The sequence below is a fragment of the Aotus nancymaae genome, unplaced genomic scaffold (assembly GCF_030222135.1).
Source record: "Aotus nancymaae isolate 86718 unplaced genomic scaffold, 86718_ANA_hifiasm-v0.15.2.pri h1tg000064l_1, whole genome shotgun sequence".
NCBI lineage: Eukaryota > Metazoa > Chordata > Mammalia > Primates > Aotidae > Aotus > Aotus nancymaae.
In genome coordinates this window covers 339,198-364,344 of record NW_026988479.1, presented here as the reverse complement: position 1 = coordinate 364,344, position 25,147 = coordinate 339,198, and the positions used below count along the sequence as shown (strand labels likewise).

Genomic DNA, 25,147 nt, shown 5'->3' with positions numbered 1-25,147 from the left:
TCTGCTGCCACAGTACCAGAAGCATCACTGGAACAGAACTCGGGAATCGCAGGGTGCGGGGAATGGCACGTAATAGAGAAAGGGAAGGAACGGAGATTCTGTCAGGTTGGAGTTAATGATAAAAATGTTAAATTGACTTTACCTACAAATCACAGTGTTGGGGCCTAAGGGCATGTGGAGATAGCCTGTGTTGTTAGAACACGTCAGGGAATGTATCAGTCTTCTAGGGCTGCCATAACAAAATACCACAAACTGGATGGCTTAAAGCTACAGAAATTTATTTCCTCACAGTTCTAGAGGTAAGAAGCTCAGAATCAAGATGCCCTCAGCCTTCTCGCTGTATCTTCACATCTCACGTGCCCTTTCCTCCATGCGAGCATGGAAAGAGAGAATCTCGGCCGGGCGCGGTGACTCATGCCTGTAATCCCAGCACTTTGGGAGGCCGAGGCAGGCGGATCATGAGGTCAAGAGATCGAGACCATCCTGGCCAACATGGTGAAACCCTGTCTCTACTAAAAATAAAAACATTAGCTGAGCCTGGTGGCACGCACCTGTAATCCCAGCTACTCGGGAGGCTGAGGCAGAAGAACTGCTTGAACCCAGAAGGCAGAGGTTGCAGTGAGCCAAGATCGTGCCACTGCACTCCAGCCTGGCGCCTGGCAACAAAGCGAGACTCTTGTCTCAAAAAAAAAAAAAAAAAAAAAGATAAGTTTCTGAGTAGCTAAGTTTTAGAGCTCTAGAGAGCATGATCATCAATAGCCACTCTCTTTTAAGACACCAGTATTGAGGTAAATCACAACTGCAATACCCAAACTTCTGCGAGAAAGTAAGATTACCAAAACTTGACTCAGGTGCCCATTTGATTAATAATTCTACCAGCACTGCACATGATGGGAAAGTGATTGTTTTTCAAAGAAAGTATGGGATGTTGTTAGAAAAACAAATGGGACACTGGACAGGAAAAGCAATAGATGTCCACTAGGAGCAACCACCTGAAATGTGGTACTTGAATATCGATTTGAAAAGCTACGAGTATTCATATTAGCACTGACAATAGAAAAATATGGCCTTGCTTTTCTTTCCCACAAATGCCCTCCACAGATATCCTCTACCTCCAAATACACTGTAACAAAATCCAGAAGTAAGGATGCTATTTAATGGCAGCGAGCATCTGTCTAGCTAGCTGCATTTAAATATTGGTTCAGTATTTGCTGACTTTGAAAGAGTTGCATGCCCTTTTCCTGGTTGGGTACTGCTGCCACTGCTATTTTGTCACCTTTCTGAATTGCAGTATGATCTTCATTAGTTCTTCATGTGCCCACAGACCTTCTCACCAGCTCAGGTGTCTCAACAATGCCAGACCCACATCAAAGGTTACTTAGTTTTAGTGTCCAGTGAATCAGCCAACTTAGTAAATGTGGATAATAAGCAGATCCTCCGAGGTCAGGAATTCGAGACTACCTTGGCCAACATGGTAAAACCCTGTCTATACTAAAAATACAAAAATTAGCCAGGCATGGTGGCAGGCACCTGTAATCCCAGCTACTTGGGAGGCTGAGGCAGGAGAATCGCTTGAACCAGGAGGCGGAGGTTGCAGTGAGCTGAGATCACACCATTGCACTCCAGCCTGGGTGACAAAAGTGAAACTCCATTTCAAAAAATAATAATAATAATAAATAAATTCCAACCTGACTATCCTCTAATCTCTGATGCCCAGGCCCTGTAACCCTAGCTAGCATCATGAGACATCATGTTGGTCTTACCTCATAAATCTCAGCAAAAACACTGTCATGATGCAATCAAGAAAAGTCTAGGTACAAACTAAGCAGGCTTTCAACTATGTTTGGGCATTCTGAAGGCTGGCCTGTTTTTGAAATAGCTCTCTTAAAGACCAAATGGGGAAAAGCCAAGAGCTCCGGGCAGTACTTCAAAAGTCAACAGCTGCTCTGCACTCCTAGTCAATCCCAATTTGCCACTTGGCTGCTTGCTGATGAGCTGCTTGTATGAGTATCTGATAGCACCATGGTGTATTTCCCAGTTCACCCATTGACTCGTCAAGCTTTGGGCAGGTATCTGGTATCCCAGAAGTTTGGCTTCCCTGCAAAACAGCTTGTCATAAGGGAAAGAGTATTTGATTGGAAGTCAAGAGTCCAGTTTCAGGTCTGAACTGCTCATAATGACATAGATAGTACTGGGCAAGTCCCTAAATGTCTTTGAGCCTTGGCTTTTGGGGTTTTGCTGTTATTAACATTTTATAATGTGACTTTCAAATGTACAAAGGGAGAAAGAATCAAATAGTCCATTCAATGACTTATTGTCTAGTTTCAACAATTATCAACCTGTGGTCAATCTTACTTATTTATGCTCTAACTCAACTTCTGGGTTATTGTAAAATAAATCCCAGTTCATATCATTATATCCATCAATACTTCAGAGTATATTAGTGAAAGATTAAAACTACTTTGTTTTTAAAAAGCCAAAATAACATTAAATACTAAAATATTGACAATAATTAATATTTTCAAATATCTAGTGTTCAAATTTCCCTAATTGTCAACTTTTTCAAAATACTTTTTGAATAAAATCCAAAAGATGTCCATAACATTTAATTGTTAAAATGTTTCTTAAGATTCCTGTGAACTATAGATTTCCTCTTTCTCTTCTGCTTTCACTCTCTCTCTCTTAAACTTTCTTCACTCCTTAACCACTTCTCTCCTTGAGTTTATTTGAAGCGAAGAGCCTAGGTCATTTGTCAATAGAGTTTCTCAGTCTGGACTTTGCTAATTGCTTCCTTATAATGATACTGAATATGTTCCTCTGCCTCCTGTACTTTCTATAGTTAGAGCTAGAAGCTTGATCATTTCAGGTACTCATTTTTTGTAAGAATGATTCTTAGGTGGTATTGTTTACCTCCATATGATGCATTTAATGTCTAGTTGTTTCTCCTTTTGAGTTGTCAGCTGCCATTGATAATCGCTGTCTAGATCCATTATTTTCATTAGTGGGAACCTCTTCAATTAGACTACTTAGTCCCTGCAACATGACCCCAAAATTCCTCAATAACTTTCTTCGTTTCTGGAATGAGAAAAATTTTTGTACAGTTCCCCAAATCTGAAGTTAGTCATTTTTTCCAAGGAATCCTGCTTTAGACATCGTTTTTACATGTTCTAAATGAGAATTATTTATAATTTTTCTTATTAAAAATTGTGAATATATTCAAAAGTAAAGAAAACGGCATAATGAACTACTTATTATCTATGCATCACCCAGCTTCAACAATTATAACCTCAAGTAAATTTTGTTTCATTTATATTCACACCTACTTTCCATCCACCACTCTATCATTTCCCACTGAATTATTTCAAGCAAATCTCAGATATCATAGTATTTTATCTCAAGATATTCTGATGCATATCTGAAAGATCAATACCATTTTCTTTAAGTATAACCACAATTCCATTATCATACCTAGATAAATTAACACTAATTCCTTAATATCATCAAATATCTAAGACAGTATTCAAATTTTCCTGATTGTCTCACTTTTTTTTTAGTTAGTTTGCATAAAGATTGACAGTGTTAAAAATTCAATTAGTTGGCCGGGCACGGTGGCTCACATTTGTAATCCCAGAACTTTGGGAGGCCAAGGTGGGTGGATCACCTGAGGTCAGGAGTTTGAGACCAGCCTAACCAACATGGTGAAACCCTGCCTCTACTAAAAATACAAAAATCAGCTGGGTATGGTGGCACACACCGGTAATTCCAGCTACTCGGGAGGCTAAGGCTAAGGCAGGAGAATCGCTTGAAGGTGGGGGATGTGGAAGGGGTCATGGAGGTTGCAGTGAGCCAAGATCGTGACATTTCACTCCAGCCTGAGCGAATGAGCGAGACTGCGCCTCAAAAAAAAAAAAAATTCAATTAGTTGATGTGTCTCTTTAGTCTCTTTTAACCAAAAGCTTTTCCCTTTTTATCGCCTCCTTGAAATATATTTGGTAAACGAAGTAAGTCTTTAGACCTGTAGAATTTCCACAACCTACATTTTGTTAATTGCATATTCATAGTGTTGCTTAACATGCTCCTCTGTCCCTAGTCTAATTACACAGCTCTCAGCAGACGCTAATTCTTATGATGCAATCAAGGAAGTTAGTAGTTAGATCTGGAGTTCAATCAGATTCAAGATTTTTCCTTTTTTTTTTTTTTCTACAATAACACATGTTAGATGATAGGTACTTGAATTAGGAGGCCATAGTATCTGGCTCTCTCTGTTTTGTGATATTAACTGTCATTAATCATTAATGCCTAGGCCTACTTTTGTATTACAAATTGCAAAATAGTAATGGTCTAGTTCTATCATTTCTTCTTCACTTCTTAACTAAATGTGTTGATAAAGAAAAATGTCCCAGGCCAGGTGCTGTGGCTTGTGCCTGTAATCCCAGCACTTTGAGAGACTGAGGAGAGAGGATCGCTTGAGTTCAGGAGTTTGAGACCAGCCTAGGAAACATGGTGAAATGCTGTCTCTAAAAAAAAAATTTTTAATTAGCTGGGCATGGTGGCACACACCTGTAGTCCCAGCTACTTGGGAAGCTGAGGTGGGAGGATTGCTTGAGCCCAGGAGACAGAGGTTGCAGCCAAGATTGAGCCACTGCACTCTCATCCTGAGTGACAGGGCAAGACCCTGTCTTAAAAAAAAAAAGAAAAAGAAAAATATTCCTTTGTTAACTCTTGGTTTGTTCTGAGGTACAGGTCATTTTGGAAAGACAGGATATATGCCTGCATGTTCACAAATTTTCAAAACAGTGAGTTGCTTCCTTAGCATCCTTCAAAATGGAGCAGTAATGACATTTTCCTTTTCTTCCTCTATTTTTTTTTAAAAATTTAGAGATGGGGTCTTGCTTTGTTGCCCAGTCTGGCATCAAACTCCTGGCCTCAAGTGAGTCTTCCACCTCAGGTTCCCAAAGTAGTGCGTTCCAGCCCAGGTGACAGAGCAAAACCCTGGCTCAAAACACAAAATAGTGTAGCCCAAAGCTGCCTCCTTACAGATTTTAAGGTTTCTCCATACCGCGGTGAGCTGTAACCTAGCTGGATGTGTAAATGGACTGCATCCTACTCTTGTAACAAGTACCTGAGTCACAGCCAATCACAGAAGCCATACTTTAACCACACGCAAGCAGCCCACTTTTCAGTGTTCAAGCAAGGCAAATGCCAAGCTGTAACCGATCTGGCTGTTCCTGTATCTCACTTCCATTTTCTCTACCTCAATTTTCTCTACCCTTTTTCAGTCCCCAAATCCTCTCTGACCACCGTGGCAGGAGGGGAATCACTTGGAACTTCCTCTGGTGGGTGAGGGGAGGGTGTGGCATGTGTTGAACAATTCATAAACTGCTCTTTGCTCAATTAAACTCTGTTACACTTAATCTGTCTAAAGTTTACAGGGCTTGAGCAAAGAACAATTTAACAAAACATCAATTTACTTGTTAAAAAAAAAGCAAAGCCAACAATATGTAGCTCTTCTACAGAGTCTGAAAAAGTTAGACAGCAAACTCCTGTATTAGTTTTCTGTGGCTGCTGTAATAAACTAGCACCAACTAGGTGGCTTAAAGTGGAAGAAATGTATTTTCTCAGTTTTTTGGCCAAAAGTCCAAAATCAAGGCCAGCCACTATGGCTCATGCCTGTAATCCCAGCACTTTCGGAGGTCAAAGCAGGAGGATCGCTTGAGGCTGGGAGTTTGAGACCAGACTGGGCAATATAATGAGACCCAATCTCTAAACAGAAGAAGGAAAGAAAAGGTTAAAAACAAAACAAAAAAACTAAATCAGTGTGTGGGCAGAGGCTGTAAGGGAGATTCTGTTCCTCACCACTTCCAGCTTCTGGTGGCTATCAGCCTTCCTTGGCTTGTGACTGGATCACTCATCTTTGCTTGTCTTCACATGGCTTCCTCCTGTACGTCTATCTCCTCTATGCATCTCGTATAAAGACCTGTCATTACATTTAGGAGCTCCTTGGATAATCCAGGATAAGCTCCTCTTCTGAAGAAACATAATTATATCTGCAAAGACCTTTTTTCTGGAGAAGGCAATATTCACAGGCTCTGCAGATTGAGAGGTAGACATACCTTTTTGGAATGGGGGGCAAAGGAGAAGGAACTTCAGGTTTGAAAAGCCGGAAGTAAACACTCTGGCGCAAAGGGATGCTCATCTATGATTGGCTGAAGCCATCGTAGATACATAGCCATGTATACATGTAGATACATAGCCGAAGCCATGACGATACATAGCCATGCCGACCTTCAACCATCTCCAGTCAACCATCTCCACAAGGAAGCATAACTAAAGAAGAAAGCGTAAATGAGATTGGTGTTTATGGTTTTTGGCATTTTCGATTTAGAAGTTTAATATCTTTTTTCTGAGATAAAAATCAGAGTAAGCAAAAAAGAAGAAGCAAGCATAATCACTGACTAGAAGGCAGGGCAAAAGCAACACCTTTTGACTCTGAAGTGCTGAAGATTGAAGGCAGGTCCAGACACAAACCCTTAAGACTGTTTTCAGTGCTCCTTTCCTGCCTTTAGTAATGAAAAAGCTAATTACACAAAAACTTTAAGTCATTAGGAAGCTAAATTGTGGTGCTGATTTTGTTTAAATCAAGCCTGAATGAATAAAAGTTAGTTTTGTGATTTTGGAGGGTTTCAAAGTAAAAGAAAGGTATTCAAGAAATGTACTTATGTGGAGCATCTCCATTCTCAGTGATTCTGGACAAAATGATGTGTGGCTGTAACTTCCTTCACGGTTAAATTATAAGGTATTATGTAGTGCCACATGATCGAATGTATGCCATTTCAAACCAAGCCCAAGATAAATGACCCATATTTCAAGTTAAGCTTTTTACATTTGAAAAAAAAGCAACCACCTTGGACCATTACTGAATCCCAGAGCAGAAAGACTGATGTAGCACATACTCTAAATATCATTGAGTTGAAGGCAATGAAATTTGTTATATACCATGATATTTGAGAACATATGTGAGCTTTTTAAATGTGCTCCATGGTTCAGTACTATTAAGACCTGATACATCCAGTTGATGCATCGCGTCATCAACCTGCCAGCAAGCCTTTGGAGAGCCATTTGTCCCTGGATCCAAATCAAGTATGTACCCTGACTGTTAAAAAATATTTTGTTAGACTAAATGACTGAGCTATCTTTGACAGGCCTGCCAAATGAATTACAACAAAGGTTGACAACTTTGGGCCCTCAGGTAGTATTACCAAAAGAAAAAGACAAAAAGCTATTTTTTTTCTAGTTGCTGGTCTTCTCCAGAACAAATGCCTCATTCTTTCTCTTATGAATTTTAGTTGAGGTTCAAGGTTCTTGCACTTGGAACTTAACAAGGTACAGATGTCATTTATCCTGTACATTGTTTGAAGAGGCATATATTCTTATCCTGTACATTGTTTGAAGAGGCATATATTCAAAGTTGGTATATAATGTTATTTCTGTGATTCCTGAATCAAAAGGAAGTTGAGGCTTAATGGAAAGAGGATAGGTGTTACAGCCTGACTTACATGGGTTCAAATCCCAGCATAACTACTTTGTGGACTCCACATCTTTTTAAGTGGGATAATAATAACTACCTATGGGATTGCTGTTAAGATTAATGGTGATTAAGTGCTAACAAACTGTAGGCACTTATAAAAAGATGGCTTTTGTTATTATTACCTGACAACAACAGGCTTCCTCTAAAATTGCTAACTGAAGATTTACAAAGATAAATATACTGAATTTGATTATGTATAAAATAACGGGCAACAGCTGGGCCTATGGCCAACATAAAAATACATAATGTACCTGAAGTCATTCAAAAGCAAAAACAGCAACACAATCACAAGTAACAATAATAACAACAAACCCACTGGGCCTACCTGATCAAACCATTGGTCTCTAAACATTCAAATTCTTTCAAACAATTTATTTAAGAATAGTCATTAGAAATTAACTTGCCTTTGAGCAAATTTATCTCCCAGACAGGCAAAAGGCTTTTACATTTTTTTAACAAATAGTTTTCAAACTCACTTAAGTTTCCCCTTGCTCCTTTGACTAACACATTGTAACTCTACACATCCTAACTTTGTTTTACTACTCCCTTGCTGATTCTGAGAGCTTGAACACTCATACATCCGTAAGAAGGGTATTCAGTTTCTCTGTGTGACTACCTGAATTTCTGGTTAAGCCAACAGAAATAGAACAGAATGGAGTTACAGAGGATGTTTCATTTCCTTCGGGCTTCTGCCACATTACCATGATTTTCTTCTGGGCAGAGGCCTATGGAACTATGTAAATAGGTATAACTTCTCTAAGAAAAAGACTGGGCTGGTCACGGTGGCTCACACCTGTAATCCCAGCACTTTGGGAGGCCGAGGCGGGGACGGGGAGAATCACCTGAGGTTGGGAGTTCGAGACCAGCCTGACCAACATGAAGAAACCCTGTCTCTATTAAAAATACAAAATTAGCCAGGCATGGTGGCACATGCCTGTAATCCCAGCTATTCAGGAAGCTGAGACAGGAGAATTGCTTGAACCCGGGAGGCAGAGGTTGTGGTGAGCCGAGATCATGCCATTGCACTTCAGCCTGGCAACAAGAGCAAAACTCTGTCTCAAAAAAAAAAGAAAAAAAAAAGACTGAAGTTTTAGTTGTATTACATTTTCTTGTATTTTATTATTGCTCTACATTGTATTTTAGGAAAGTTTTGGAAAATACAAAGATCTTACCCATAGGAGGGAAACTGCTAAAAACAATTACCTGGTTTCGGAGCTTTTTTTCAAAAAACATTTTCCTTCCTCAAGTATTTGGGAGTTTACTTCCTGGCAAAAGATGGGCTTTCTGAAAATTTTCCATTGGCAATGGGCCAATGCCGTAATTACTTTCAATTAAACCCTCAAGTGTTTCCCTTTCTCTTATCACCACAAACAAAGCCTTCTTCTTAGTGTCATATTTAGTCTAACTCAGAGAGGTTCCAGAGCAGCAATATGAGGCCACAAACAGCAGAAATTAAAGCTTTTGTCTTGTTTTCTATGTTCAATCCAGCCCTCGTTGATTCTCCAGTGCTCAACTCAATGTGGAGACACATTGGAGGCCAGAGTGTTTGTAGAAAGAAGAGGTTGCCAGTTGGGCGCAATGGCTCACGCTTGTAATCCCAGCACTTTGGGAGGCCGAGGTGGGTGGATCACAAGGTCAGGAGTTTGAGAACAGCCTGCCCAACATGGTGAAACCCCATCTCTACTAAAAATACAAAAATTAGCCAGGTTTGGTGGCACACATCTGTAATCCCAGCTACTTGGGAGGCTGAGACAAGGGAATTGCTTGAACCCAGCAGGCGAAGTTTGCAGTGAGCTGAGATCGCGCCACTGCACTCCAGCCTGGGCGACAGAGCAAGACTCCATCTCAAAAAGAAAAAGAAAGAAGAGGTTGCAGATGAAGATTGCGGGAAACAGAGAGGTTCTGTTTTCCAAACTTTCGTGTGGCTGGGCAGGAATGTGAAATTTTTAGTCAAAAATTTATCACAGGATAAAACCTCGATCGGATCAAATATGTTAAAGAAATGACTCACAAATCAAGACTGCTGTGTTGACCCATAAGTTGGAAATATCTACACTTTCCCAGAACTTATTTCATGTTCCAAATATAGTCCTAACTATACAATTTTATAGTCTGTCTCATGTAGTCTACCAGCCATAACTATTTTAATTTCATTTAATTTCTCAAACCACGTTTCTACAAAGTATTTAAGATTTCTTGTAGGTAACCTCACTAAAGGAACTTCCACAATTGCAAAAAGGCAGGGGCAGTTTAATACCTTCTCCCCACCTTCTCTCCAACCCAGCCCTCTCCCATTTCTCCACCAGCCCAACTCTGGCCCTCGTGTTCTAATGAAGGTAAAAAATATGTATCTGAAGAACAAAAGCTTCAGCTTAATCAAAGTACTAAGCCTAGAAGTTAGGCCTAAATCTCATGGGTCAGGAAAACTTAGGCAGAAATTGTTCACTTCCACAAATGAAAATCCAAGTTGGCTTCTTTGACTTACTTGGCTGAAAATTGCTTTCTCTCGTCTGGACGAGAAGAGATCAGATGTGACTCTTAGATCTGCTTTCAAGTATTCTGTTCAGTGATCTCTGAATTCTTCACTGTATATTTCTTTAGACTTTGCCTTTCTTTTGAATTTTGCACCTCAGTGGCCCCTTGGCTGAGTGCTGTTGCTGATAATTTGAAGACGGCTCTAGTTCCCTGTGATCAGGCTATTAAGTAGATTTACAGGTGGGTCTCTTTCATCATGCCCTGAAAAGGGGATAAAGTTTTTGTAATCTATTTGGAAGCCATGCAATTTAACATAATTCTACTCTTTCATTTCTCCTCACCTTCTACATATAATCCATTAAGCTATTTTATAGAGGCCAAATATGATAGGGCAGTGACACTGTAGTATTTCTCAACCTGTTATCAAGACTGCAATATTTTAACAGGAGTGAACACCCAAATGCAAATTTCCATTCTCTTTGTATAACATTTATGCAATAAAGAATGAATTGAGTACATGATTTTTCATTTCGGGAGTACTAGGGCTAGTAATGCATGAGCTGCAAGAAGCAAGCATTAATCTATCTAGCTGCTAAGAAATGAAATGTCACTTAGAGGAACTTGTTCTTGCCAGCACACTCTTTCACAAAATTCTCCATCAAAAAGTGGAGAAAAAAGTCATTCTTTTTCCAATTGCATTAAATCATAGCACATCTAGCCTTTTTCAAGTGTTCTGATTTAGTTCCTGCATACAGAGTGTACTGAGGCTTGAGTTTTTCAAGGATACCTCGTTTGATTGCATTTTTTACAGGGAAGAGTGATTTTTTTAAAAAAGAAAAGATGGGAGCAAAAGAAATATTTCTTCAAAAGAACATTTTTGTATTTGTGTTCCTCATTCGTTGCTCCTTCTGGGCTGACATCATAGTTGCTATAGGTTTCGGATGGTGTCACAGGGTGCGTGTGTGTGTGTGTGTGTGTGTGTGTGTGTGTGTGTGTGTTTGGATCTGTGTCTGTGTGTGTGCCTATATCTACCAGATTAGTTCTGTTCACTCACGTTATTGGATGAATTATTTCTCTGATAAATTAAGAGAGAAATTTTTAGGTGAATTAAGATCATAAATAATATGAATAATAACAAAGCACTTTAATACAACAGGTGACTGAAAAGCCTGAACACTAAATGTTTTAGTTAGTTAGTTAGTCAGTTTTAGACACAGGGTCTCTCTCTGTTACCGAGGCTTCATTGCAGTGGTGCAATCATAGCTAACTGCAGCCCGGAACTTCTGTGCTCAAATAATCCTCCCGCCTTGGCCTCTCAAAGTACTCAGATTACAGACATGAGCCACCACGCTCAGCCTGTTTAGTTTTAAGGTACAATAATTTATATATATATTTCTACACACACACACACACACACACACACACACACACACACGCACTCCTTTGCAAAGTAGTAGATAATACCATTAATTTTCTGGTAGAAATCCATTTTTAGGCCGGGCGCAGTGGCTCACGCCTGTAATCCCAGCACTTTGGGAGGCAGAGGTAAGCAGATCACGAGGTCAAGAGATCAAGACCACCCTGGCCAACACGGTGAAACCCCATCTCTACTAAAAATACAAAAATTAGCCAGGTGTGGTGGCACGCGCCTGTGGTCCCAGCTATTCGGGAGGCTGAGGCGGAAGAATCGCTTGAACTCAGGAGGCGGAGGTTGCAGTGAGCCGAGATTGCACCACTGCACTCTAGCCTGGCGACAGAGCAAGACTCCGTCTCAAAAAAAGAGAAATCCATTTTTAAATATTGTATTTATTTATGGAATGTTAAAGAATGGGCTTACTTTCAATATAACTAGTTTTAAAAGCACTTATTCAAAATAATTTAAATTGCAAGGAAAAGATAACAGAAACTCATACTATCATCTGTGCTTTGTGAAATAAAACTATCTGTGGACGTTGTATTTCTACGAATATTTCTTCCTGTAATTAAGCATAAGGTTACATCTAGGAAAAGTAACACTTCTTTTGTTGATGATCACTTAGGGATTCACTGATCCACATAGTGGGATTTTTCCAAGTAACTGAGAGTTTTCTCTTTCATCTACCAAGATTTTTTCAAATATTTTTAAAAATTGTACGACATAGGTCTCCCTTTTCTTAAATTAAATATAATTTAATCCCTCATTTTTAAATATGGGATAATGATAATACTACTTAATACATAAAACCATATTAACTATCTTTAAAATATTCATGTCATCATTACAAACATCCATGATGGTACCTTTTTCTATTCACAGGTGTTGTGGGTCAGCTGAAGCTTTAAAGGTATTTAGCCTAATATAAATCATTCCAATCCCAGCTACTCTGGAGGCTGAGGCAGGAGAATTGCTTGAACCCGGGAGGCAGAGGTTGCAGTGAGCCGAGATTGTGCCATTGCACTCCAGCCTGGGTGGGGGGGAAAAAAAAACAGAAGTTTATTGGCTCAGAATTCTGGAGGCTAGGAAGTCCAAGATCGAGGTGCCAGCATCTGGACTTCTTACTGTATCACCACATGACAGAAGAGCAAAGAGAGAGAGAACAAGAGGAGTCCAAACACACCCTTTTATAACAGCACCAATCCCACCCATGAGAATGGAGCCCTCATGGCCTATTCACCTCTTAAAGGTCCTACCTTGACTGGGCATGGTGCCTCATGCCTGTAATCCTAACACTTTGGGAGGCCACAGTGGGAGGGTCACTTGAGGCCAGGAGTTCTAGACCAGCAAAGGCAACACAGCAAGACCCTGTCTCTACACAAACATTTAAAAATTAGCCAAGCATAGTGGCGTGTACCTGTAGTCCTAGCTACTTGGGAGGCTGTGGTGGGAGAGTTACTTGAGCCCAGGAGTTCAAGGCTGCATTAAGCCATGACTGCACCATTGCACTCCAACCTGAGTGACAGCAAGACTCTGTTTCTTAAAAATAAATTAATTAATTAAGAAGAAGAAGGTTCTACCTCTTAATACTGTTACTACCATGGCAATTAAATTTCAAATTAAATGAGTTTGGGAGGAGACAAAGATTCAAACGATAGCATCCCAATACTGCTGTTATGGCCTGAGAACCCAGAGGGATGAGGCTAACTGTGTTCTGGGTAAACCTGGGGTGAGCTGGACCTAATGAAGACAGAGGACTTGCCTGTGAGTAACAGCCTAATTGTGAAGAGTATGTTATTGTCATATTTGTGAGGCCTATGCCAACCGTGAGTCCTCCTCTTTCCCCCTCTCCCATTTCTTGAGTTCCAGTTAGCTGAGATAGTAAGACAAGCAACGTCTGCATTACTAATACTCTACTGAATATCTGACAGAATGTGGCTTCAAAATGGAGAGTAAGAAACGAAGAAGACCTTCCTAAATTATGTAAAGTTTTGGCATTGTACTTTAAATAGAAGTAGTTTTCAAAATTGTTTGACAGCAAGAAACTGAAGCAGAGATGCATCCCACCTATTCATTGCATCCTTTCCCCAAAACAGGCCAGGAGAAGAGTGTCCACAGAGCCTGGGCCTTGTTACCCACCTTAAACCAAAACAAAATGCTTGCTAATTTTTCAACTCAAACTCTTTTTGATTTTCCATAATAAATGCAAGAAAATAAAAACCCCAAAACCAGAATAATAGTAAATAAAGAGATTTTGGTATCTCTAATAGGGGATGACCTTCAATACTGTCTTTTCTCATGAAAAGAAGGCAAATTTCCCCCATATTCCAGAATTTTATAGAGGAAGTTTGACTTATTTTTTAACCTTGATAAATGTTTATGTTTCTCAATGGTGAATTTCTCTACATGCCTTTCAACATCTTCCATCCATGGAGAAGTCAATATATTCAAGTTAATACTTAATGTCCATTAGGTCTACTGAGCTCCTACTATAGTCCTGGTCTTAATGAATGAATGTATCTTATTTTTTATCTCTCAGCACTAATTTTTTTTTTTTTTCCGAGATGGAGTTTTTGCACTGTTGCCCAGGCTGGAGTGTAATTGTGTAATCTCGGCTCACTGCAACCTCCACCTTGTGGGTTCAAGTGATTCTCCTGCTTCAACCTCCTGAGTAGCTGGGATTACAGGCGCCTGCTACTATGCTTGGCTAATTTTTGTATTTTTAGTAGAGACAAGGTTTCACCATGTTGGCCACACTGGTCTCGAACTCTTGACCTCAGGTGATTCCCCCCGCCTTGACCTCCCAAAGTGCTTGGATTACAGGTGTGAGCCACCATACCCAGCCTCATCACCAATTTTAAGTAGTCCTTTAAGTCTTACTTTCATAAAACATGGAGTAATAAAAAGAATATTAGTGTCTGAGTCAGAAAACCTGGGAATTGCTATGAGAATTAATAAAATGATGTTTGGGAAATGTCTTTGAAAATGTAATATATCATTCTTTGATTCGTAAGGAAGTCTTCATTGAGAGGTCATTGTGTGCCAGGCACTGTTCTAGCTACTTAGGAGCAGTAGCGAACAAAAGAAAACATCTGTCCTCATCAAGCCCACATTCTAATAGGGACAGACAAATAAGTAATTTCACTACTAGTATTATTTTTTATTACATCATCAGCATCATTGCTTGACTTACCTGTGCTATACTTAATATTTGAATCATGACCGTACAGAGTTTAAAGTGTGAAGATGAACACTTGGGTGTATGTACTGGCTCCTGACCATATTCTACCTGGACATATCCACAAGTAAATCATTTCTTCTTACCAAGGATAATTTCTCATTCATAAATATGGGATAATGAAAATATTTAACTCATAAAAATGTTTTAAATGTTTTACTGAAATTGAGAATGCACTTTGTACATCTTAAAATACTATACAATACTACACATACTTAGTACAATTACTGTTAATGTGGTGGCTCTCTATGGAGAAGCATGACGTACTCTGATAGCTTTAGGCTAATTTAGGGTATCTCTTCTTTACAAAATATGTGATTTTTTAAAAAAGTAAACTGGAAATGGAAGCGTTCCCTGTTCCAGATAACATGAATTATGTTCACGTTACAACATTTAACATGCATAGCCATGAATTGGTCAATGTTTTGCTAAGAACAGAGTAAATGGCAACTATTCATATATCACTTCTCCATTGTTCTGATTACAAGCTTATACATTGGGATGATTCATGGTTTACTTGCTTTTCAAGTCACAATTTCAAGCAGCATCATTTGTCTTCTATCAGCAACTCGTGCTACATTACTCATAACACTGGAACATAGAAAAGAGGGTTTTAAATTTCTTATCATAAACCTAGAGTTTTAAGATTCAGAGTTTGTTCTTAAATTCCTGGGTAAAATGCAGTTATTGAAGATTTTTGACCTGGAAAATGAACTCAACTACATGTTAAGAGAATTAGTATAGTGACAACTGGTAGGATAATTTGGATTTAAAAGAGACAAGAGGGGCTGGGCGCAGTGGCTCATGCCCGTAATCCCAGCACTTTGGGAGGCCAAGGCAGGTGGCTCACGAGGTCAAGAGATCAAGACCATCCTGGCCAACATGGTGAAACCCTGTCTCTACTAAAAATACAAAAAAATTAGCCTGGCATGGTGGCACATGCCTGTGGTCCCAGCTATTCGGGACACTGAAGCGGAAGAATTGCTTGAACCCAGGAGGTGGAGGTTGCAGTGAGCCAAGACTGCACCACTGCACTCCAGCCTGGTGACAGAGCAAGACTCGGTCTCAAAAAAAAAAAAAAGAGAGAGAGACAAGAAGTTAAAAAAAAAAAAAGGAAAAACTGTAGGGAACATTTTGGAATGAAAATCCTAAACTTGTGTAAAGTACCCATTCTCTCACCTTTTTAAATCCACATCACTGTGTGATTAGTCTACCTTTAAAGCATAAGAGTAGTAGAAACGTTGACTGTGAACATGGATTGTTGTATAAAGAAATTATACAATGGAAATATATTTGCATTGTTCACCAGTAAAAACAGAGAAGTAGAGACAGGATATTTTTAGAGATAAAATTCTCACAATTTGGTGATGAAGGTTAGATATCCCTGGAAAAAGAGATACCAAGAAGGGGTTCTAATCTGTGGTTTGCATATATGAAATAAGAATTAATAACTTTTTTACTGAACTAAAAGGATGTTGGAAGAGGAGCAGGTTTAGGGTGGGAGTGGAAGAAGCCATCATGAGTTCAATGTTGTACAGGTTAAATTTGATGCTTTTGATTTATCCAATAGTGTTTATCTAAAAGACCTGAAAATCACCTGTGAGTTTTTGTGTAAGGGAGTAATTAAAATTATGAATGTGTATTAGATCTCTTAAAGAAAGAAAGAGTATAGAATAACATGAGTAAAAAACTTTAGGAACAAAACTTAAAGGAACTCTGAACTAAAGATTAGGTGGGCAGGGCACAGTGGCTCACATCAGCAATCTCAGCACTTTGGGAGTCCCAGGTCGGAGGATCGCTTGAGGCCAGCCTGGACAACAGCAAGACCCTGTCCCTGCATAAAAAATAAAATATAACAAAAAGAACAAACAAGATTAAGTAGAAGAGAATGAGCCTACAAACAATACCGATTGGGAGGGGTCAGAAAGGAAGAAGGAAAACAGCAAGATTTCTCTACTGAAAGTAAGCAAAGGGACAGTTTTAGATGGAGGCAGCAGGCAATAATGTCCAATTTTATTGAAAAATCAAATTAGAATAAAATCAAGTTAGATGAAAGTTCGGCTACAGGGAGGTCATTGATAACTTAGCCAGTTAAATATCATTCCTATGCTGACAACTCCCAAATGTAAAACTCTAGTCCAGTTCTTTCTGGAGCATCAAACCCAAATCTTCAGTTGCATATTGAATGTCAACTAGACATCTCAAGCTTAACATGTTCCAAAGAGTTCCTGAAACTTGTTCCTCCAGCCTTCTTTCTGACCTCGCTTAATGTCAGCTCTCCACCTTTAAGTCATTCAATTAAAAAAAAAAATGTGGCATTATTCTTGACTCCTTGCTTTCTCTCACAGTCCCTCACCCAGTTTTCAGCAAGTTCTATTAGTTCTTCTTTCAAAGTATTCTCACCTCTGACTACATCTCACCATCTCCACTCCAACTTACCTGTGCCAAGCCTCATTACCTTTTTTTATTTTTACTAATAGCTTTATTGAAATATAATTGACATATCACATAATTCATCTGTTTAAAGTGTACAACTCAATGGTTTTTTTACTAAAAACTGCAGAATTTTGCAACCATTGCCACAGTTCATTTTAAAACATTTTCATCACCCCAAAAAGAATCTCCTCTTCATCCCTCCTCCCACTAGCTTCTGACAATCACTAAACTACTTTCTGTTTCTATAGAACTGCTGATTCTGAACTTTCCATGTAAATGGAATCATACAATATGTGGCCTTTTGTGAATGGCCTCATCCATGTAGCACAATGTTTTCAAAATGTATCCATGTTGTAGCATGTATCCATACTTCCTTCTTATGACTAAATAACATTCCATTATGTGGATATACCACAATTTGTTTATCCATTCATCAGATGGATGTTTATTTGTGTTGTTTCCACCTTTTGGACTTTAAGAATAATGATGACATGAATATTCATGTTTTGTTTAGACACATGTTTTCATTTCTCTTGGGTATGTATTTAGGAGTATAATTGCTGGTTTCATATGGTAACTCAGCACTTAACCTTTTGAGGAATGCAAGACTGTTTTCCAAAGCAGCACTCATTATCTTTTGACAGGGTCAGCATTGGTCCTGCTCCCCCTACTTCTACCCTTGCTCTCCCAGTCCATTTTTTTTTTCAGGTTTTTAATTTATTTTTTAATATATTTTATTGCACTTTAGGTTCTGGGGTACATGTGCAGATCATGCAGGACTGTTGCATAGGTACATACATGGCAACGTGGTTTGCTGCCTCCATCCCCCCATCACCTATATCTGGCATTTCTCCCCATGTTATCCCACCCCAACTCCCTATCCCCCACTGTCCCTCCCCTAGCCCTGCAACAGACCTCAGTGTGTGATGCTCCCCTCTCTGTGTCCATGTGTTCTCATTGTTCAACACCTGCCTATAAGTGAGAACATGCGGTGTTTGATTTTCTGTTCTTGTGTCAGTTTGCTGAGAATGATGGTTCAAATTCCTCCAGTGAGTCGTCATCTCACTCAGAGTAAGGTCAAAGTATCTGGCAATTACTACAAGCTCCCACACAATCTGGTCACATATGACCTCACTGGTTTTATCTGCTGCTCTGCCTTTCCCATTTGCTCAGTCCACAGTGACCTCCTTGCTTTTCCTTGACTCTATCAGGTTCACTCTCTTGCTTATCTGCTCCTTCTTTCTGGACAGACTTTTTGCTGTTCATAGGGTTTTTTCCCTACCTTCTCACATCTTTCTTCAAATATCTCCTTCTCCATGAGGCCATCAACACTCTCCAGCTCCCTGCTATCGTCTGAATGTTTGTGTCACTCCAAATTCTCATATTGAACCTAACCCCCAATGTGATGGTATTAAAAGGTGAGGCCTCTGGGTAGTGATTAGCTCACGAGGGCTCCACCTCCTGAATGGGATTAGTGCCGTTATAAAAGAGACTTGAGGGAGCCTGTTTGCTCCTTCCACCATGGGAGGTGACATAGAACGCACCATTTATGAAAAATGGGGCCTCACCAGACACTGAATGTCCAGAACTGAGCAATAAGTTTCAGTTGTTTGTCAGTTATCTAGTCTAAGGTATTTTGTTATTCTAGCAGCACGGGTGAACTAAGAACCTCACTTTCCTGCCAGCTTTGTGTGTGTGTTTGGTTTCTGTCCATCATACCATACTTATCACCAGTGAATGTGCTGTGCCTTAGATATGTTTTCCCTACTACACAGCCAGCTCCATGAAGGCAGGGATTTTTGGATTTTGTTCAATGATATACTCCCCAGGGCCTAGACTATATAGTAGGATTGAAGAATTATTAGCTGAATGAGTGAATGATTCAATGTGTATTGAGCCTGGAAGCCAAACTGGAATAGGCAGAAGAGTGAAGGAAAGAGAGGACATGAATCATTGAGAGCAGATGACACTTCCAGGAGGTTTGAGAATGAGAGAGATGTTGAATACACACATATGCCTCTGCCTTCCATCCTGTTAGTATGGATGAAGTGTCTCTGCTCCTACTAAAACCAACTCGCCACTTGTACCCAGGATCCTCTTGTGAGGAAACACTTCTCCTCTATCAATGTATGTCTGAATAGTCCCAGGGCCTGCAAATTATCCAGCCATAAGCAGATTAATTGGAGAAAAGACACAGTTTATTTTCACGGGCATGCAAGAGTTGCTCAGTCATGAGTAACTCACTGAATAGCCAGAGATAAAGGTTTATATAATGATTTAACAAAAGGAGGGGAGGGTTTCACTTTGAAGGTATAAAGGATTCTATTGGGCTTTTTATTGTTCATGGGAATAGGCAGTCTATCTCTTTCCTGGCTGGAAATTTTCCCACAGAGGGGATGGGTGTTATGGCAGCCAAATTCATACTTCCCAGTGCTAAGGGTTAACCTTTCTTCAAACAGTAAAGTCCCTCAGAGGTGGGTCAACAGCAGCTATATTTTGGGAAGGTTCTACTCAAGTGTATATAATATTTCTTTCTGGGGCTGCTGCCTATTCAGATGTTTTCAGTTTAAAATAATCTTCATGTCACTTTGGTGGGCTGCTAATTCCTTCAATCCAACCCCTTCAGCCTGTGCAGACAGGCCCCCATGATGCATTACTCATGAGGCACCTTTCATATGGTAGACCACGTGATGTCTCCCTGGGACACTGTCTTTATACTGAGCATGGTGTAAGGCCCTGCTCGAGGACATCACTCATAAATGTCTCTGCTCAGTCCTGAATCATCAGCTCTTCCTTCTCAACTGCATCATCCTGTTATATACAAACATGTTGTTATTCCTCCCAGCTTTAAATAACATTTAAAAAAAATTAATCTTTGATTTTAATAGGAAAACTTAAAAATGTATTAGGCATTCAATAGAACCTAGAGAGCCAGGCGCGGTGGCTCACACCTGTAATCCCAGCACTTTGGGAGGCCAAGGCGGGTGGATCACGAGGTCAAGAGATCGAGACCATCCTGGTCAACATGGTGAAACCCCGTCTCTACTAAAATTACAAAAAATTAGCTGGGCATGGTGGTGCGTGCCTGTAATCCCAGCTACTCAGGAGGCTGAGGCAGGAGAATTGCCTGAAACCAGGAGGCGGAGGTTGCGGTGAGCCGAGATCACGCCATTGCACTCCAGCCTGGGTAACAAGAGCAAAACTCCGTCTCAAAAAAAAAAAAAAAAAAAGTACCTAGAAATTACTAGGGCTCTAGTCACAGGAGACCCTCGCCCTCAGGAAAGAATAGGAGACCACACAAATACAGTACACACAGAAGGCATTCTATTCATCCTGATTGTTGAAAACCCTGTCTTCTCCCACAAGCCTAGGGTCAAGCCTGCACAGAAAGGAAGAGAAAAGATGAGGGTTCAGACTAGTCTCCATATCAGACCAGTCTCCAACGCCTAGAGTCGGTGTAGCAGCAAGCCTGTAGAGACAGCCCTAGCACCGCCAGAAAGGCATCTCCATGTGCCTGGCAGTGAAATCCAGTGAATCAGAAATGCTTGAGAGCTTCTGATGTTGTCCTTGGGTAAAACATTTAAAATTGGTACACATGTATCACACTATGTGTATCAGTATATCTTATATATGTTGCTTAACAACAGGGGTATGTTCTGAAAAATGTGTCATTAAGCAAATATGATGTACAACTATCATAGAGTGTTCTTATACAAACCTAGACAGTGTAACCTAATTCACACCTAGGCTGTATCAAATAGCCAATTGCTCCTAGGTTACAAACCTGTACAGCATTTAGTGTACTGAGCACCACAGGCAATTGCAACACAATGGTGTCTTACATATCTAAACACAGAAAAAGGTATAGTAGAAATATGATATTATAATTTTATGGGACCACCATCATATATGCAGTCTGTCTTTGACCAAAATGTTGTTATGCAGAACTTGGCCATATATATATATATATATATATATACATATATATATATGGGCATACCTCAGAGAGACTGCAGGTTCAGTTCTAGGCAATAAAATATGCATCAAAATAAATCAAGTTGGCAGGGCATGGCGGCCCACGCTTGCAATCCCAGCACTTTGTGGGGCTGCGATGGGCAGATCGTATGAGCCCGGGAGTTCGAGACCAGCCTGGACAACATGTAAAAACCCTGTCTCTATTAAATAGAAGAATTAGCCAGGCTGGTGGCACGCATCTGTAGGCTAGCTAACTGGGAGGCCTAGGTGGGAGAATCACCTGAGCCCCGGAAGTTCGAGGCTGCAGTAAGCTGTGATCGTACCACAGCACTCCAGCCTGAATGACACAGTGAGACCCTGTCTCAAAAAAATTAATTAATTAAAAATAAATCAAACCACATGAATTTATTGATTTCCAGGTCATATTAAGGTTATGTTTATACTATACTGTAGTCTATTAAGTGTGCAATAGCATTATGTCTAAAAAACAATGTATATACTTTAATTTTAAAATGCTTTATTGCTAAAAATGCTAAAAAAGTGAGCACATGCTGCTAGAAAAATGACGCTGATAGACTTGTTCAACACAGGGTTGCCACAAACATTAAATTTGTAAAAAAAAAAAAAAAACGCAGTATCTGTGGAGAATAAAGCAAAGCCCAATAAAATGAGGTATGCCTGTATATAAAATAGTTTCTCCCAAAAAAAGTTGATTCAATTTTGTGTGACTAAAATTTTAATACATAGTCCTTTGAAACTAAAAAATAATATTTCTAGGCAGTCATCCTGGTTTTCATCTAATAAACTATGAAATACAAATTAACAAAGACTTGAAGGACTAGGTTAAATAAGCGATCCTAAACATTAACCATGTCACCTACTAGACACGATTAGCTTTTGGAATAAAACAGTAAGCATAAATATAATCAATGAATTTGTCAGATTCACCAAATACTATATTGATGTTATAAAAACTAATTCTTGGGCCATCCTGAGATTGACAACAAAATAGTGACAGAATTAGACACCCATAAACACAGCCATGCCACTGCCAACCCTGCATTTCTCTTTGTGCCCTTTCCTTGCACAAAGCTAATTTTTTTTTCTATTAATTCTTTATTAATTCAAAACTAGCTAACGGTTTTCTTTTGAGATATAATCAAGGCAAAAGAAAGGTGATAAAAGCAAAAACGTTTTTATGGTTTTTGCTGTTGTCTTATTGTTCCCAGTGATGGATTACATTTTAAAAGGACCAAAATGTTAGCGCAGTGGTAAGTCCTAGAAAGTGAACTTCCAAGGCTACGGAAGCTGAAAAGTGGCACATTGGGACTCACAGTGAAGGTCACACTAACAGACCTTAGGCAAAGTTTTTTATGCTGCCAAATTAAGTGAAAGAAAAGATCTGCTGGGTGCCAACCCCAGGTATGGGGTACCAAGCATGGTCTCTCCATATTGAAGGCCACAGCCAATGAGTGAAACATAAACAGTTGTATAATAAAGGATTTGGCTGGCTTGTGTCCCTGGTTCCTGTGACACAGCCTCTAAACTCTTGGAATTTCCCAAGTGATGGAAGTGTCTCTGACACACTGGAGGTTATGCTAATGATTTGACTCATATTTCTAGGTATCTTTAGGATGCGGGCTTTCCATGCTGCAGAGAAAAATTATGTGGGCCGTGCGCCGTGGCTCACGCCTGTAATCCCAGCACTTTGGGAGGCCGAGGCGGGTGGATCACGAGGTCAAGAGATCAGGACCATCCTGGCCAACATGGTGAAACCCCGTCTCTACTAAAAATACAAAAATTAGCTGGGCATGGTGGCGCATGCCTGTAGTCCCAGCTACTTGGGAGGCTGAGGCAGGAGAATTGCTTGAACCCAGGAGGTGGAGGTTGCAGTGGGCCAAGATAGCACCACTACACTCCAACCTGGGCAACAGAGCAAGACACCATCTCAGAAAGAAAAAAAAGAAAAAAAAAATTATTTGCACACCTCCTGAAACCTGGTGCCAAATTTATTTACAGAAATATAAATTTACATTCCTGCTCAGCATGTGTGAGATGTCTCTAATGTAACACTCACCAGCCAAAACTGAATTGTTAACTTAAAAAATTTGGAAGTTTGATAGGTCCTTCAAATGTATTTGTTTTAATGTGCATTCATTTGACTACTTGTGAGACTATGTATTTTTTCATGTCCATTAGTTAATCGCATTTATTCTGTTTTAGTACTTGTTCTAAGTATTTATTGGAATCTTAAGTGTTTAGTTTTAACTACTTGTTAAATACATAAAGTTCATGTACTATAGATTTTTCCTAAAGACTGACGCTATGATGCTAGGGTGTTAATCCTTTGAAAAGTTAGTTAGGAAGTTAACCCTTCATATTATTTTTAATAGCTTTTGTTTTAAAGTGTTTTGAGGATTTTATTTTCTTGTGAAAAATTTTTTCGATATTTTTGTTTTTGATTGTGTGACAGACATTGAGGTGACCTGCTCAGACTGCCCTTCCAGAAAGAACTCCTGTCCAGTGAGTAGGAGTGTGTTCAGCTCGTGGCCTCTAGTTATTAGTTCCTTCAGGTTTTGCCTTAGCTTTTGAGCTGAGGGCACATTATTTTGGGGGTAGTCCTCAGCCATGACTGAGCAAGACAGTTGTTTAAGGGCCTACCCATTGCCACCAAACACAGAACCCCTCTAATGGGCATTTTTTACCCAGCACTGGAGCTTGAATGCAACTGCTCCAATAAAAATATCATCATCATTTGCCCAGTTCCTGAACCTGAGCCATTCCAGACCTGGAATCTATTGACCAAAGAAGTGTCTGGGTCCCCAGGGGGGAAACTCTGCCAACACTAAGACAAATACGCAGAGCACTGACACTCCAAGTTCTTCTCCAAAGGCATCTATGGCCATTTATTCAAGTGAATATCCAATATGGTAAGAATGACCCCTTTGAGGGCTATTAGATAAACAGTCCAAGTGGTCACTGAAACTCGGAGACATGGAGTGTCATTATGGCCCCTCTTGTTGGAGTGGGGTCATATAGGAATCAAGAAATAATGAGGCCAGGCACAGTGACTCATGCCTGTAATCCTAGCATTTTGGGAAACTGACGTCAGAAGATTGCTTGAGCGTAAAAGTTTGAGACCAGCCTACTGAGGTGTCTCTTGGTACTTCCTTGTCTGAACAGGCAGGTGCTATAATCCCAGCACTTTGGGAGGCTGAGGCAGGAGGAACACTTGATCACTGAAAACCTGCCTAAAGACATCAGTTATCAGGGCTCAGAACCTTCACATGAGGGTTAGAGTCCCACCTCAGAGAAGCCACCAGGAACAGCAGAGGTGGCAACTGAGGGGCAGGGGGTTTAGAATGGATCATGGAGGAGACAGAGGATGAGCACCGGTGGCATCCTGAAGAGCGACTGCAGCGATGGGGATGGAGTTCTTCCCATTGACTTCTCACTTCTCAGTTTCTCCTAGGGGAGGGGGGCCTACCAGAGCCCCACTGGAGCTACTCCTTAACGCGTGCACAGAAAGGTGGATTCACAGAGTGCAGGGGGTAGACTGTGGCAGGGACGGAAACAGTCTGCTCAGATCCACCCTCAAAATTAAGCCTGCAGCCGAATTAAAGGGTGTGGATAGCAGACAACCTCCAGCTATTTGTTCCTCAGAGTTCTCCTCAGCTTTCAGAGGCTGCTCTAATACTCAGGGCAGCCCTTTGCCACTTATGGACCAAGAAACTGGTTCAAGGCTTAGCCGTGTCGCACAACCTGGGACTTTTCTAACGGGAAATCTTTGTTCTAGAGCTCCCCATTGGACAACTCGACTTTTTTCAGATTCACTTTTCCCTGCCCATTCCTGCTTCCTCTCCTTTTCCCATCACAAGCATTACTCACCATTAAGCCTTTCATATTCCAGGACAATTGCAGTGTCTGCTTCCTGGAGAACCCAACCTGTGTGAGAGAGCTTCTATTGTTTTCAGCTTAGAACATTCTTTCCATTCTGACACAAAACAAAAACAAAAACAAA

General features: G+C 40.1%; 1 long non-coding RNA gene across 1 annotated transcript; it reads right to left on the bottom strand.

The window, feature by feature from the left end:
* Positions 1–2,979: 2,979 nt before the first annotated feature.
* On the bottom strand, positions 2,980–12,411 carry LOC105716255 (uncharacterized). The gene is made up of 4 exons (XR_001107240.2): positions 12,344–12,411; positions 10,074–10,324; positions 6,114–6,327; positions 2,980–3,075 (listed from the first exon to the last, which is right to left on the bottom strand). It is a non-coding gene; the product is annotated as an uncharacterized LOC105716255 (long non-coding RNA).
* Between the last annotated feature and the right edge of the window lie 12,736 nt (positions 12,412–25,147).